Here is a 14,748-nt window from a genome sequence, read left to right on the forward strand (position 1 = left end):
TTTTTGTACAAACTATGAGATTAAATATAACGACATAATGTATATGTATGTCTCAATTTTCGTCCTTAAACTGTAGTGAAGTAAATTCCTTATAAAACGTCACCTTTGTCTGAGCAGAAATTTTATGAACCAGGGTTACGTCAAAGAACGTCTCCTCCTTTTTCTAAAAAATATCACCGGAAGATACCGAGACCTTGTTGATAAATATTCCGTATCAACTTTACAAATCATACATGATGGTCGTAAAATATAGATTCTAGGTGCTGACGTAGTTTATCATTATAATTACGTGTGATAGTGTTCTTTTTATTTATCACTAAATATTGTTAACCTTTACTGTTAAGTCCATTTTTTGGTAATATCCTTTTGGCGTGGCTCGATATTTATACATATCGTCATTGTGTTGTTGTGCTATGGTCATTTTTTGTATTCTTGTCTTTCAGTTTTGCTTGTGTGCTTTGTCTATACAGTGTCTATATGCAATTTTGTATTTCTTTATCGACATAGTTGTTATTGTATAGTGCTTAAGATTATAACACAATGTTGACTGCTGTACTCCAATTTTTAGCATTTTTACCTATTATGTCTGTTTGTTTTGTTCACACATTGTTGTCAATATAATGGAATTTTGTGGGACTGTCATACAAGCGAGAGGTTAAGCTAGCTATAAAACCAGGTACTAATTCACAATTTTCTACATATGGAAATGCTGTACCAAGTCAGGAATAAGACAGTTGTTTTCCATTCGTTTGATGTGTTTGAGCTTTTGATTTTGCCATTTGATAAGGGACTTTCCGTTTTGAATTTTCCTTGGAGTTCGGTAATTTTGTAATTTACTTTTTCCTTATATAGATAATGTTGCGTTTTATGATTTAAAATTTGAATACTCTACTAGTAATGTACCTTCCTAACAAATATACTTGAAACACAATCAGGCTTAAATATCCATTGTGAATGACTTCCATTGTATAGTCATTTCAATAACACTGCAGGATTATTTTGTCTTTTTGACATGGGAAAACGGAGGACATTACCTATTAATTGAATGTCTTAGTTAATGAATGCTGTGTTAGTCATTATACTCTTTTATCTATACAACAAAGTTTCTCTATCACACTATAACTACGGACATCTGTAATTAAAATTGAAAAAGTGACACTAAAACAACATATATATTGTATATACTGTTATTTCATAACCAATTTAAGTTTGTAAGCTGAAATCTCCTTTGGTTTATAACTGAAAGTCCTTCTTTTGTAAAAAAATGCGAAATTTTATTTTGAACCTTTGAAACCCCGAAGTCATAAAATAAAGTTATATTCTTATGATACAAGAACATTTGATCTAATGCGAAGGTATAATTTACGAGTGTCACCGAGTACTTCGTATATGTGTTAAAATAAATATGTACTGTAACATTAATGTTTCTCTACTGAACCTATAATCTCCGGTTTTTGGTAGGGTTCGTGATCAGTCTTTGGTTTGTCTTTTTACCTTATTTTGATTTTTGCCGTGACATTGTCGGTTTTTGTTTTGACTAATGAGTTTGAATATCACTTTGATATCACTCGCTCCTCTTTATCTGAATTCTGTGCATGTACTTATTGCATATAATGAAGTCTAAAACAAATTTCGTCATATGTTTTTTCAAACTTGAGTCTGATGAAGGTCATATTTTGAAATGCTTTGTTTTGCTTACACAACAGCTATCCTTGTGGGCAAATGATGCTGGTTAAGATTATGAGTAAAATTATACATATGTTTAAAGATCTTTATTCTTGGAAAGTGTAAGTAAATGTCAAACGAAATTTACATCAACAATACCAAATACATTCATGATTATTCGGAGTGCAAATAAAGGTAGAATATGTTTTATACAAATTACCAACAAAATATATTATATATACATTTTATTTATATAAACAGTAGGAAAATTGTTCCACCTACATACTTTTAAGTTCTACTATCTACCAAGCAATTTATGATAAAACCTTTTAAGATTTCGCAAAAATCATAGCTTACACCACAGTATTGGTTGAAAAAATATACTTTCCTTTAATAGCATTGCAAAAGAAATAAGTTATCAAATAATTAATTGGTTGTGCTTGCTTGACGTCAAATTTTCCATGCATAGTCATGATGATGATTAATTCATGATAAAATGTGGATCACAGCAATGGGAAACAATCAGAAGGTAATTAAATGTAAATGGCTTTATGTGAAATTTCTTGATACGAGTTAGGACACACCAAATTAGTAAAGTTTTATTTTCAGTATGTGAAGAATTATTTTCTTTTTAGAAAAAGATTCACTCACCTTTTATTGATATACACTGACGAAAATAGGTTTTAAGAATAGTATACATGGACGCTATAACAAAAATGTTATGACTCACTATCATGTTTTAAACATTTGAAAACTAGTTTTAATCTTTTACGATAAAAGAGTGAAGGAATACACACGTAATATTAGAAGATGAAAGTTAAAGGGTTTTTAAAAAAAAATTATTATATGTTACAAAATATTAAGAAAAAAAATTAATTTACTAATAATTAGAATGAAAAATTTAACTTAAAATATTTAACAAATCTAAAAACATTACATATATAAAATAAAACCAGAATCTTCCTCAGCAATTATAAAGTTTTAAAGTTCATGTATTTGTAAAACAAAATGTAAAATATCTGATCGACAGATATTTTGGAACAGCAAATAGCCTTCATCAGTGTCAGTCCCTTTTCAAAATGTTATAAAACAATGAGTGTGTTATGTATATTAAACTAGCTCACTCAGTCATACCTTAGACGTTAGACGATCCATATGTATTAAATATGATGGCTAGTTGCTTTCTATAGATTCTTATATATATTTATGTATATTTTCATATCACACTGACATATTATCGTTGTGGTTGCATCAACATATTGTTTCATGTTGAATTATTTATCGTGATTATTTATTTAAGCCGTACAATATGTTGAAAAACTGCATATAAAAGTACATATAATCCGTATACATTCAATGATTGATTACGTGTTTTGCTTGACCACATTATTGTCAGGATCCGGTTGACGCATGTTTATCTGATTCTGGAGTGTTAATAAGCGATTGATATTTGAATAGCCCTGTTCCATCGATGCCGGTAATGTTTGTTCTGTAGATTCATAGGTAAATTAATCAGATTCATGTTGATTGGTGTAAATTGAGTCTGATTCAAAAATATACTCAACTGAGTTTCGATTGGTTGATAATGATTCGTATTTATTGTGAATGTTATCTTCCTGTTCAATGGAAGTTTTAATGTCTTATGGTAATGCAAGTTCTGTAGATTCATAGGTATGGTTATCAGGTTCCCGTTGTTTTGTTAAAGATTCATATTGATTGGTGTGGATTGAGTCTGAATCATAAATGTGTTCAACTGAGTTTCGATTGGTTGATAATGATTCGTATTTGTTGCAAACATTATCTTCCTGTTCAAGTGAAGCTTTAATGTCTTGTGGGAATGCCTGTTCCGTAGATACATAGGTATGTATATCCGATTCCCATTGTTTTGTTAATGACTGATATTGTTTGGTGTGGGTTAAGTCTGATTCATAAGTATGTTCGACTGAGTTTCGATTGGTTGATAATAATTCGTATTTGTTGTAAATGATATCTTCCGGTTCAAATGACGTTTTAAAATCTTGTGGTAATGCAAGTTCTGTAGATTCATAGGTATGGTTATCAGGTTCCCGTTGTTTTTTTAATGATTCATATTGATTTGTGTGGATTGAGTCTGAATCATAAATGTGTTCAACTGAGTTTCGATTGGTTGATATTGATTCGTATTTGTTGCAAATATTATCTTCCTCTACAATTGAAGCTTCAATGTCTTGTGGTAATGCAAGTTCTGTAGATTTATAAGTATGGTTATCAGGTTCCTGTTGTTTTGTTAATGACTGATATTGTTTGGTGTGGGTTGAGTCTGATTCATAAGTATGTTCAAATGAGTTTCGATTGGGTGATAATTTTTCGTATTTGTTGCAAATGATATCTTCCGGTTCAAATGACGTTTTAATGTCTTGTGGTAATGCAAGTTCTGTAGATTCATAGGTATGGTTATCAGGTTCCCGTTGTTTTGTAAATGATTCATATTGATTGGTGTGGATTGAGTCTGAATCATAAATGTGTTCAACTGAGTTTCGATTGGTTGATAATGATTCGTATTTGTTGCAAATATTATCTTCCTCTTCAATTGAAGCTTTAATGTCTTGTGGTAATGCAAGTTCTGTAGAGTTATAAGTATGGTTATCAGGTTCCTGTTGTTTTGTTAATGACTGATATTGTTTGGTGTGGGTTAAGTCTGATTCATAAGTATGTTCAAATGAGTTTCGATTGGTTGATAATTTTTCGTAATTGTTACAAATGTAAACTTCTTGTTCAATTGAAGTTGTAATGTCTTGTGGTTGACGGTGCGTTGCATTACTTTCATGTCTTTTCTTCTTCATCTCAAGAATACTAATGCCTGCCATTTCATTGTAGTTTATAATGTTATAGCCTGAAGAATCGATCCTCTCTGTTACAGTTGTTTTTTGGCGGATAACACAAAGTTTTGAAGATTTTCCCCTCTTTTTGAAATGTAAAACAATTACGATAAACACTGAAGCAGCAACGATTATGATCACCAATGTAGATACAACCACTGCGTACACTGTGTTATCATCTGCAAAATAATTCAGAAGCCTATAGTAGTCAACAAAATGTAATGCCTTTAAATCGGAAGTAAGTTCTTAGTAAATTCGTTTATAGTGGTATCTCTTGCCTACATATTTTTAGGTTAGGCATTCTTAAAAAAAGAAAAAAAAAAACTCCTAGCATTTCCCTGGGCTTTAATTTATGAATGCCTAAATTTGTACTTGTCATCATGGTCATGTATCGCTCTTTTTTTAAATATATTTTCATTAAAATATAAGTAAATGAAATGTTGCTTGCTTGAATGTTGAAAGGTACCCTTTACGTATAAGGACCGAAAAGAATAGTTTTTTGAGCCCTAATTATATGATAATATCTCAAATAGATGAACAAAATAGAATAAAATTTTAGATTTAAAACAAAAAACGTATTTGTTGCGCACACATCTCACATCATATCGGTACAGCTGATGCAATAGCATCAGTATGTGTTCTAGATTGCTCTTAAAGCAATTGTCTTTCGTGTATGACAGATTTAGGTCTGCGTTTATATAATTGATATCGCACCAGTATTGTGTATAGTAGATTTCAATCTGTGTTACCAGCTGCATTTGTCGTACCAATAAACGGCAACAAACTGTGCTACTACATTTGGATATGCTTATGGGTATGATATGCCTGTCAGGTAAAGGAGGCGATCTGACAAAGAAGTTATTTGGCTCCCGAAACAGCTTAAATAATAAAATTCTTTTTGATACATGTATCAAATTCATTTGTTAAAATGAAAATGATGATTCAAACTGGACATCTGGACAGAAACAAAAAAAAGTAAATATAATCAATTTGAAATTTACATATGTGACCTTGCATGTGCTATTTAGACATATCTTTATAATTCCCAAAGCCCCATTCAGATATATATTTTACACATATCGAGAAATCTTGTACTAAAATATCAAGGCTATGGCATAAATATAAATGTTAATAAAACATCTCAAGATAAGGCCGGAGAGGGAGCTTTTGTTGGATTTTTTCTTAATTTTTATGCAAAAACTTTAAAGGCTCTAACCAAGCACATAGGATAAAACTTAACGATACAAACGCTGATACTAGAATCTGATATAATTTTGTGTGAACATTTGAGAATTGTATTTGATAAAGGACAGCGTGCGATAAGAACCTGATTTAGCATAATCTATTTGTTTTAACCGAAAATTGATTTTTTTATTTAGGGTTTCCATTAATCATTTTAATGCTTGTTTTAAAGTTGAGATAGTTTTAATTCAAAGTTGTATTTTTCGCTCCATGACTTTACAATAAATAAAGTTTTGACGTAATAGAAAAAGCTGCTCTTAGCGTTTTTGTGAAAACATGCATATCTTTTTATCATTATTCCTACATCTATAAGACCCGAAAGTATAGAACACATGTAAGTACAAAATGTACCAACTAAATAATACACCACTTTATCTTACCTCGGGTAAATTAGTGACGATATGATTAGTTAAACGCCGTTGCGAGGTGACCCCTATGGATCCGTAAGGGGTTAGTAGATTTCATAGCGGTATCTTGACATCACGTCTACTACAATTGTTATTGTATTTCATTGTTGATTTTATACGAAACTTGGCAGGAAAAGTCGATAAATTCGTTAAATGGTTAGCTATGGTTCCTTACGGACCCATAGAGGGTGAGTAAAATTCATGGGGAATTCAGCCTTCAGCTTCACTCCTTTCGGATTTACTATCTCTCCATCGATCCCTAGGGGTCAGAAGCAAACCATATAACTTATAATGATTGTCAATATGCTCAATAGTTCTCATAAAGGTGTGTCAAAATATGCAAATTTTGTCATTTGCTGTAGAAAAATTGTTTTTCTGTTTCTCGACTGTAAATCGTCATTGATATGCATGATGTTTTAAAGATCTAACAGTTTAGATTTTGCATGACTTTAACATTCATTTAAAAGGTAAAATCACCTCATTTCGTATTATTTCAATTTTTGTCGACAAAAAAAAAGCCAGAGCCAGACAAGTAGTTTGTAAAAGTCCAATATATACCTCGTCTGAAACAATTTTTTCCTTGATACAATTCTATTTCTTTTTTTGTTGTTTTTATTCTGCCCTACCTGAACTATTACCTTCTCTTAAGGTGAAAACTGAAGAAACTCTAGTTGATGTAGTATCATCGGATGAAAAACATAACATATGTTTAGCAGTTCATATAAGATATCGCTATACCAAGAAATAAATTTTTTACCGAACGTAAGGAAATGGTTGTAATCATTTTTGTCCAAACTGAAAATTTTACAGGTAATATTTAGATGGTTAAGATTCCTCAACATTTTGATTGTTTTTTTATTTTTAGATATTTCTGTTTTGGTAAAATATGTACATGGTGTAATTGTTAATCTTTTCCCGAGAATTGGTACAAGATGACCTGTTGACAATAATTTGATTGTTTTGAAGCGTGAATATCCAATCTATTTGAAATCACGTGTTCGAAGTTGATTTTGTTTAAACTGACGCGGGTATGTTAAGGCAATTTTTTCAGAGACAAATAACTCTTGTAATGGTCATGAATATTAATGAGCAACATTGCGTCTCCATAGTGACGACGCTGTCCGCTTCATTTCTCTGGTCGTCAATCGCTCTCGTATTTTGTTCTTTTTATTGATAAACTATGCAGAATTAGATAAATAATGATAATTTGTTGTAGTTAAAAACCATATGTCACATTATTTTACAAGCCATAAATTGTATTGTATGAAAATGCTTCTTGTCGATATCGCAACGGAGGCGTGACTTATTTTCCTTATTTGGAAAACCGATTCCATAGGAAGCTTGAAACCCACATGTTTTGAACGGACGGATTGTTTTTGTTGCATGAGTCGAAGAATGGCCCATGTACCCAAGGATTTCAGCATACAAGCAGAATCATACGACATAACTTGACTATGAGTAAGTATTCTGTCGTCTTTTTGCTGTTTTCTGTAGCCGACTATTTTCATTTTGACAAAAATCTACCCTTGAAGTTGCGTCTTCTCCCCTTTTTTTCCATCTGTTCAGTAGAATTTAGAAATTATCCCGGAACCTAGGATTTGCATAGTATACCATGCCTGAACTATCTTAAATGCAAGTCCATTGATGGTCCACAGTGTTTATGTGTAATTTAGGTGAAGTTTTATAATACACATGAGTTGTCCTGGAAATTTGTTTTGCTATAGTTACACTTTTTGATATAAAAAAAACTTAATGTGCTCTAGCCTGTTCCATGGTTGGCCAGTTGACATTCAATCTGTTTGAATTCATGAATCATGGATATAATTTCTTTTGAGAGCGAGTGATATCAGAACATGAGATTGGCAATTCTGATAACAAGGTGCTGGTCCAAAATGAATCTGAAGGCAAGTGTAGAAGAAGAAGACACTAGACTAAATTTTCAACAAAGAACCCACCTCAATATTATCAATATAAACTGTATTGAGCACCCTCATTATCACAGAGTTTATAACTTTGCAGACAGTGTGTAGGCAAGACACTGCCAGATGTTTTTAAGGTAGCTATGTACATGTACAAACTACACTTTCCCTCAATTTCAAAGCTACATCATGCAAGGTCAGTTTTTCGACGTGCCAAAAAAACTAAAATTCTAGATTTTTATTCACATAAAGACTTGAAAGACTTTAACTGTAAGCTGATTGATTTTTTATTCTTTTGCTGCCGCAGGCCAGATTCTTATTTCCTAAAGAAAATTTTGCATAGTACGTATACCTATTAGTCTGTAATGTACAAGCAAATGTAGTACTTACTAAATAGAAATTCTGAGAGACCTAAAAGAAGTTTTTAAAAACCTGGGCTATTGGTCCTGTGTCCAAGTGTAAATCTTATATATACAAATATATATACCCTTATTTTATTCTGTATGCTACTTTGTACATCTGTACATGTTGTAGTTCTTTAATATGTATATGAATAAAAGGAGATGTAGGGTGTACAATGTACATTGTTTGTGTACATAATCATATATCATGAGACAGCTACAGAAGTTCTTTCTGTTCGACATGTTGTACTACCAGAATAAAGTTCAAATATATAAACCCTTATCTTATTCTGTATGCTACTTTGTACATCTGTACATGATGTAGTTCTTCAATATGTATATGAATAAAAGGAGATGTAGGGTGTACATTGTACATTGTTTGCGTACATAATCATATATCATGAGACAGCTACAGAAGTTCTTTCTGTTCGACATTTTGTACTACCAGAATAAAGTTCATTCTGTTTATATACTAGTAACAGTCTTTATGAAATATGTAACATGTATTAAAGGGAAAATTAATATTATGATTATTCAGCCTAAGGCTAAATTGATATCATGTATGTGGAGTTGTCTTCGAAAATATTGAAAAACAAATGTATAATCATTTTAAAAAATAAGACATAAAATAAATTTGTCGTTTCGGAATCTAATGCATTCTGGGTAATATTTTCAAAAGCTTTCACCAAAAAGTTGTGATTGACTTAACATGTTCTAAATATTGGAATTCAATCCAATGATGTGGCGTTATTTTCATTTTGATGTACGAACAATGAGATTACCCATAGTCCTATATAGAATCCGAAAAGGCGAATTACCTACCTGAACCTTTTTGTTTCAACTTGGAGGCTGGAAACAATTATTTAATTCAAATTTGTTTTGGCCTGAAGTAAATTAAATTAACAAACATTTTTTTTTTCAAAAACTTGTTATATTGATAGTTAGAGACTGTTTTACAAAAATGTTAGGTGGATATTGTTAAGTTTTTAACACACCATTTTTTCACAAAATTATTGCATGTTTACTTGGAATACAATATAAATCATACATGTTTATATATGAAAAATATTTGTATCTGTAATACTGCTTACTGGATGGGATCTTTTTGTTTGTGTACACAATTGTAAATTGTTTCTTTTTTATTATTACAGGTTCAAGATGACAATGATGAGAACAAAAGTGCAAAAGATAAGCCTTACATGTACATTGCAATAAGTGACTGCAGAATGTATGAACAGTTGGTAATCCACAAGCTTTGTGTCAAAATACTTCTTTTTCAACACATATTTTATCGTCATCCAGAAAACATGGAAAACAATGTGTTCAGGGCAACATAACTTTTTGAAATGGAATAAAGTTAACTTTCCAAACAGACATTCCACAGTGTGATCATGGTGATGTCAAACAGCATGTTAAAAATGGTTAAAAAAAATCTAGTAAGACTCAGCTTAAAGGTAAAAGGAGGAACCAGTTATTGACACCCACCTTTTCTTGCCTGTTTTTCTAGACAGAAAGAAAACCCTACATCAAAAGAATGCAGAAAGTGAAAGATATAGCTAATTGACTGTTAAATTGTAAAATTAATGGAACCTACAGATGGAAACGTGTGTAAAGCAAAAACTTAATTCAATCTATAAAGTAATTCAACATCTTGTAGCAGCCTCGTAGAGATTGTTCTACAGCCGTACAGGTTGATCTAAAGTGAACAGTTCTATCTTTCAACATGAACACAGAGATTAATTTGTACAATTTGTTCACAAAGAATTTGTGCACATATACATTGTACATGTATAGTGGAAAAATTACATGTACAATTTGTTCCTAACAGAAGACCAACATAAAAGGGCTAAAAATTATGGATATCTGTAAATTTACATAAGAACAGCAGTATCAACATTTGAACAATAACTTCATCCATTATTTTTTTGTCAAGCGTGTGTATCAAAAGATTAATTTGATTAAATATTTCTTTTTATGCACTGTATTTACAATTTCATGAGTAATTAGGTGAGATCGATTACAGATTTTTATGAAAGTTATTGGGTCTTTCATCACAATTATTTATAGGTCACTGTACAGCTTTCAACAATGAGTAAAACTCTTATCATGTGCATTTATACATATAATTACCTGAGTTATGCTACACTAAATACACAAATTAGCAAATAATGACAGACAGCAACCAAAAAAAAAACAACACATCAGCTTTATCTTGAGAGACTGGCATATAAAATGTGACATACATTTCTAGTAAACATGTTTTTGAGAGTTTTACTGTGACATTAACATGATTAAGAAAGGGCAATTAATATCATGTACATGTATGGGTACATATAAAAAAAAGAAAATGTGGTTTCATTGCTAATGAGACAACTCTCCGCAACATGGACAAGCAACTAAATGACGTAGAAGTCAACAACTAAAGGCCAGTGTAAGGCCTACAACTATGAGCAAAATTCATACAACATAGCCATTTAGCTTAAATGCTCGTCTTGTAAATTGTACTGCCTTTAATAATTGAGGGTGTTACAGTACAAAATTCAATAAAAAGAAACCAGAAAAAAAAGTTCAGCCTTGAGAAATCCTTAGAAAATTGTGTAAATAATGACAAATGAAACATGCAGTGGTGGATCCAGGTTTAAATTATGAGATTCAGGTTGTTCACTAGGAGGCGGTACCCCGTACTTTTAAATCCCATGTTACGGAAAGTTTCATGTACATTCACCAGCTAAATTTAGGATTTTTTATATTCTTGTTATATGTTTAAAAGAATCTACTATAAGGTGAAAAATGTCAGTCAACATGAGAGATAATTAAAACCCTGGTGACTAGCTTAAGTATAGATATCAATGAATACCAGCAATTGACAAGTTCAAATTCCATGGACAATGCAGAAAAACAAAATAAATATATCAATAGCTCAATCAAAATTGATGTCAAACACACAAAACATGAAAAAGGACATCAGTTATGGTAAAAGAAATATTTAAAGAAGTTAAACATAAAAGCAACAATTTGGTATTAAACATGAATCCCAAGAAAAGTTGAACTTGTACACGTATGTTCCATTAGATTGTATTTGGACAGAAAACATACTTTCAGTCATGTTAAATTTACAGATACATGTAATCATAAAGTATTGCCATTTCAATTATCAAAATAAGACACAGATGAGACTTCTATCATTGTCTATGCTTATATATTTTTCTTCCGTAAAGTTCCATTACACATATTGCCTTTTTGCAAACCACTCAAACTTTATATACTGTAAATTCAGAAATAATGGAATGCGAATAATGTGACTAGGTTAGTATCGCAATAAAAAGAACTTGCATTCTTATAACTGAAACATACACATTTATGCAGAATTATTTGAAATCACAATAAATAAACATTTTTTTGTAAAATTGAGAATGGAAGTTGGGGAATATGCACGTCAAAGAGACAACCCAACCAAAGAGCAGATAACAGCCAAGGCATCCATTCTTGAATAATTGCAATAATAAATGCATGCAAAAATTTCAGTATTTACAGTTTTGAAAAATTGCTGGGTATCCTGATTTTACATGTTTTATAAACTGTTTTTATTTTAAATAATAAATCATTTTTTACTAATAAAAAGTTGAAAATTGACATATATATATTATAATTTATAAGTTTATCCAGATTTTTGTAAAGAAGGGTCAACAAGAAATCTGTAAGGAATACATGGTCACACAAAGACTTTAATGCATTTGTCTGTTTTTATATCAAAATTAGGAGATGAAGTATGATCGCCATTGCGACAACTATCCACCAAAGTTCAAATGAAATAGCTGTAGAATTTAGCAATTATACTATAGGCAACTACCACTTTTGACAATGAGAAAATCCATACCGTAAATTGGGCTAAAAATGGCTTAGACATAAAAAAAAAAAAGAATTCAATTGAGAAACTTAACAGCCTAATGTATAATAAAACATATATGACAGACATGAACCAAATTAAAGGAAGCCACTGAACAAATAGTCCCTTTAATACTGTAACACAACAACACAAATTCATTTTCTGTTGTCACAAAATGAAATGCGATGCTTGATAACACAATATACATGATATAGATGAAATGACTATGCGAGTACTGACTGGGACATCAATTTTGAAAATGAATATCCTTGCCTGGTAAGAACTGGAAAAACACAAAATGAAGGAAAAAAAGTGAAAATAATTTTTCACACAGCAACCCTCAGAAAAAAATATGTCTGTGTAGCAACAGATAAAAGGAAACATTCCATTTTCCCCACCCTGAATACCAAATTCTCTTCCATTTAAAATAAAGTGGTTCTCTATACTTTTCAAGACTTCTGTTTGAACTTGTCATACTCATTTCCAAACATATTCTGCAACTGAATATGTCAGACCTGCTTGTTTTCTTTTATTCTTCTGTTATACAATTCTTAATGAATACCATTAGCATAAATTCACAAACCCATAGTTAATAAAGGATTTATATAATTAGAGATCAAGGATTTATATAATAAGAGATCAGTGATTTATATAGCAAGATCTCGCTATACACAAAATAAATAGTCTGATATGAATATAAATCACCTGGGGCTGGAGGAAAGTAAATGGTTGATAAAAAGAACCAAGGACAACACATAAAATATATATAGAACTTGGACAACCAACATATACACCATAAGACTACTCTTCAAAGTTTAAGCGACCAAATTTGTATAGAGATTGGTAGTACAAATTATTTATGAAGGTGGAACTGCACATATTTTGTCAGTCCTTTTTACGGGAAAATTCAACATTCTACATACAATTGAAGCCTAAAGAGGGGCATCAAACACATACAACTTGTTTTACTATCGTCGGTTACTACAAAGGCCAAACGATTTCAACATATATTGTCAATAAGACCAATTTATGTTGAGGTTTAATAATGTCAATACTCCCGCATCGTCAACTATGACAACAGAGTTGCGATTCTTCGATGATTGTTCGAGTCTTCAGTGCGCTTGAATAACATAGACAATTTATCGAAACCATAGTTACCAATTCTAAATTCATAAAAAGCGGGTTACCAGAGACGATATTTCTAAAAAAAATCAACTGAAATAGAAAGCTAAAGATATAACCTAATAGAAAAGTGCTGCGCGCTTGTTGAATATGAAACTGTAATCACAATAGGAACGAAACTGTGTACAAATTTAACGTTATATGCTGCCGGGTAAACTAAGAATATTATTTTTATTTAATATGTTAACTTCTGGAAAATCGCGCAGCACTTTTAATTAACGGAAAAGCACAAGGATTCGTTTAAAAAAAAGTTTGTTGATTTTTATTCAGTGTAGTAACCCGTTTTTTGCCAATTTAGTTAAGGCATTTTACCCCTGTAGAAGTCACGTGATCTAGGCGATCATGACCAAAATGTCGGTTTACTGAATCCTTACTACACGAATATATAAATTCAACAACTAAGATTCCTGAATTTTGGTTTAAACAATTTTATTCTTGATATATCATATTTTTGCCACTATTTACGTTTCAAAGTTCCTTAACCTACCTGCGTGAAAAATTAACAAGAAAGAGACAAATTAATTTAAAGATATATCAATGTGTTTAACATTTCCGTATCAGGCTTATCTGATCAGATGTATATAAAATGATCTTTTGGAGAGTCGACTCTGCAGACAGATAGATATTGTTATAGGGAAAGTGCAAGTTATGTATTAATGTATTAAAAGAAAAGCACATATGATGAAAATGAAATCAACATTTTGCTATCGACCTTTTCTTCTTATCAGCATTTAAAGTCAAACATTGTGAATTTTTAGTACCCAAGACGTCCTCTTGTTTTACAAAAAAATATGTTTACTAAATTCGTTTTTTTTCTTCTGCCTTTTTCTTTCATGTATGCATGTGAATAATCAATGGTCTTTTTTATACTATCGTGGCCATAACCTATAGCATATGTTATAATATTTTTGTGAGAACAATAAGGTCAGTGCAATACTTTTTTGAAGTTGTATAGTTTAGAAATATGTACTAGATGACCTTAACATTTTAAAAATAATTGCAATAATTCAAAAGAACGAAAAGATATGGTTTACATAATAGATCCAAATTTTCAATTGGCAAGTCGTATTTGTTTACTAACTTTAATATCATAAAACTGTCAATATAATATACAAACACGAATTGAATTCTGAAATTGTGACTATCTAATTTGTTCAACTTAAAGCAAAGTGCCGATGCCTTCTTTAT

The sequence above is a fragment of the Mytilus californianus genome, unplaced genomic scaffold (assembly GCF_021869535.1).
Source record: "Mytilus californianus isolate M0D057914Y unplaced genomic scaffold, xbMytCali1.0.p SCAF_7, whole genome shotgun sequence".
Taxonomy (NCBI): Eukaryota; Metazoa; Mollusca; class Bivalvia; order Mytilida; family Mytilidae; genus Mytilus; species Mytilus californianus.